At 42.5% G+C, this 3,646-nt stretch overlaps 1 pseudogene; it reads right to left on the bottom strand.

Annotated features, from left to right (window-relative positions):
• Nucleotides 1-259: 259 nt before the first annotated feature.
• LOC124719150 lies at nucleotides 260-377 on the bottom strand (annotated as a pseudogene).
• Between the last annotated feature and the right edge of the window lie 3,269 nt (nucleotides 378-3,646).

The raw sequence follows: 3,646 nt of genomic DNA, 5'->3' as shown, positions 1-3,646 counted from the left end.
TCTCGTTTGTGCCACGTGACGTTCGGAATCCTGTCTTCTTAAAAACTAAACTGCGTCCGAACAGGCCTTGGAAAGTCCATTATTACCGACCGGCCACCGTGTCATCCTCAGCCCACAGCCGTCACTGGATGCGGATATGGAGCGGCATGTGGTCAGCACACTGCTCTCCCGGCCGTATGTCAGTTTACGAGACCGGAGCCGCTACTTCCCAATCAAGCAGCTCCTCAATTTTCCTCACAAGGGCTGAGCGCACTCCGCTTGCCAACAGCCCTCGGTAGACCGGATGGTCACCCACCCAAGTGCTAGCCCAGCCCGAAAACGCTTAACTTCGGTGATCTGATGGAAACCGGCGTTTCCACTGCGGCACGGCCGTTGGCAATCCGGTCTTCTTGCGACCGTATATTTCCGTGACCACCGCTGCTAGCGATCGTGTACAGTAGCTAAATTCATGCCACGTCCGCAGAAAGAACATCCAGCTTTTCGTACCCCTGTTACAGGATCTCATTCAAACTCAGTGAATTGCTGATAAAGGCGTTCTTGATTAATAGCTACTCACCACGTCCAGTCTTAAAGAAACCAACGCTCACGACCGTTGCAGAGTACACATAAAGCAAACCTGATTTGCATCTTCGTACCAGCAGTACTAGCGATGCGCAGGCGCGAAATTCGAATAGACATAATCTTGCAAATGTAGAAACACGCCTACCAACAAATTACACCAAAATTAAATCTGGAAGTCGTAGTGCAGACTCGCAGTAGCAAGAAACACGATTGTCAGACAGAGGAATCCGCTAACATCTGACATACATTTAAGAGTTGTGATGTATTTGCCTATAGGTATTTATCTAGCTTGTAACTTCGTCCACAAGTGAAAAGTCGACGATAAGCAGTTCAGATAAGAAGAGTATTGACGCTTGTAATATTTCTGGTGTCCATCTTCGTGAACCGTAACTGGAGTGACCTGAACTACTGTTCTTTACAGTCGTGTGTGTCTGCGTTTAAATGCTCAATGGAACGTATGGTGCAATTAAAGAAACGGTATCTGGTAAGAAAATGAGTCGCCAAAACTGAAACTGTATAATTCATGAGGGTACTTTTGATCCGTCGTTGCAACTACAAAAATGCGTGATTTTTTTTTCACCAGACGCGTTTCGCTTTATTGAGGTAAAGCATCTTCAGAGGTCTGTAATCAGGTTTACTTACATTCTGATTTGCTTTTTAGATCGAAAAATAGTTCGTTAAGAATAAGTTGGTTTGTACGTACGGTGATTTTTCGGCTGCTTTCTCGGTTACATCGGGAAATGCCGTCTGCTAGCACATAGTCGTTTTTCTGTGTTAGACAATGATAATTTTCGTCTACTTTTTAGATGTTCTGCAGCACTGTGCATTTCTCACAACACACGTCTATGCACACCACTGCATTCTGTTTGTTTTCGTACTTCAAGTATGTGTTGATGTTTGTGTTCTGTAGTATTGCCAACATAACCTTCTCCTCTTACCCACACTCCATCACACTGCTATATATTTATGTCCAGTCATCATTGTTTCTCCTCCCACAAAAAAACTTTACTCTTACACAGTATATAAATACACAGAAACATATTTAAATAGAATTACACACATCTAATTTAAAAAAGAATATTTGTGGGTCACAGACTAAGTACTGGAAAGGTTATGTTGGCATCACTACAAAAGACAAACATCAACACATGCTTGAAGTATGAGAAGAAATATTGTGTTGTGAGAAATGCATAATGCTGCAGAACATCTAAGAAGTAGACGAAAATTATCAGTGTGCAACACAGAAAGACAACGATGTGCCAGCAAAGCATTTCCGGATGTATGCGAGAAAGCAACCGAAAAATAACCGTAAGTACTAACCAACCTTTTCTTAACGAACTACTTTTCGATCTAAAAAGCAAATCAAAAAGTAAATAAACTTAACTACAGACCACTGATGATGGTTTACCTCAATAAAGCGAAACGCATCTGGTGAAAAAAATCACGCATTTTTGTATTTGCAACGACGGATCAAAAACACCCTTACGAATTATAAAGCAACTATGAACACTATGGCCACATAAATGAACAATTTAAAACTGTATAACTGCATTTTAACTAACAAAGCAATGAGAGAGCCCGAACTCTAAACTACGTAAGCTGTACTGTGAAACTACGCAGAGTTCTGCAATGGGTGACGTCTCTTCGCAGTTCGAACACACAGACCCAACAGAATGAAACATAAAATTACCAATCTAATTTTGAAAGAATAACGATCACAAATGTTTTTACAAAAGTGCGCTGTAAATTTATGCGCTTAGTCCGACTAAACAAAAGTCCAGACACTGAACATTACACGCGCAGATGTAACAAAGTGCTGTGAAAATAAACATGTCTGCATGCGTCATGTAATGTGAACTGAACTATTCCTAAACGGACCTGGAAATGCACTTTGAAAAGCAAATCCAGGAGTTAATGACCTAACAGTCATGTGTGTAATGCCAAACTGCGCGTAACATATTTCGTGTGGCTTAGCTGTGGCGACGGAAACTTACTACCGCTCGAAGTGCGAACACAAACTACGTGGCGCAGCGGCAAACAAGCTAAATAAGAGAGAAAGGACGAAGACGAGGTTAGTGTTTAGCGTCCCGTCGACAACGAAGTCATTAGAGACGGAGCACAAGCTCGGATGAGGAAGGATGGGAAAGGGATTCGGCTGTGCCCTTTCAACGGGACCATCCCGGCATTCGGCTGAAGTCATTCAGGAAAATCACGGAAAACATAAGAGAATGGTTGGACACGGGTTTGAACCGTCGTCCTCCCGAATACGAGTCCAGTGTGGTAAGCACGGCTCCGCCTCGCTCGGTTGAGAGAAAACCTTGCGTAGGGTAATGCTAGGACGTATGAATATTCTAAAGAAAAGATATCGGAGTGCAAAGGGGCGACACAAAGAATCAGAAAATGGAGTTCTTTTCTGAGGAGACGGTCATGGAATTTGAAGTAGTTAAATGATGAAGGAAATTTGACCAACGGAAAAACTGTGTTGCAAAATCAAACATTCTTTCACGGTAACAATACCATCATCATTAAAAAATATATCATTTCTAACAAATTTTAATCTGCCAAGCAAAAATTTCTAAATATTATGAAAAAACAGTAAAATCTATAACTTTAGAATGCAGTCCATGCGAATAGAAAGCTTTACGAATTCTCGTCTCGTCTCTACTAACCAAAACCAACAGAGCGAGAGATTCCACTAAAACCTTCCGTTAATCACGTACAGCATAATTACGTGCAAGCAAGCAGTACAGCAACACTTCACCTCAGAAATCTTCACTTGTCCAATTAGTCTTTACAAAATCAAAATTCATGATTCGTGTTTCTCTGTATCCTTATCTCTCTTACCTGCAAGCCATTTCCATCCGCTCAGTAGCACTGCCTAGATCCGACTCTTCAGATACCTGCTCTTACAATTCTTACTGCGTTCGCCCCTGGTAGCTGATGGTCAGCGCGACGGAATGTCATACCCAACGGCCCGGGTTCGATTCCCGGCTGGGTCGGAGATATACTCCGCTCAGAGCCTGTGTGTTGTGTTGCCCTTATTATCATCATTTCATCCCCATCGACACGCAAGTAGCCGAAGTGG

Source organism: Schistocerca piceifrons, chromosome 10, assembly GCF_021461385.2.
Source record: "Schistocerca piceifrons isolate TAMUIC-IGC-003096 chromosome 10, iqSchPice1.1, whole genome shotgun sequence".
Classification (NCBI taxonomy): domain Eukaryota; kingdom Metazoa; phylum Arthropoda; class Insecta; order Orthoptera; family Acrididae; genus Schistocerca; species Schistocerca piceifrons.
Note: the sequence above shows the minus strand (reverse complement) of the source record. Positions and strands in the feature narration are given on the sequence as shown.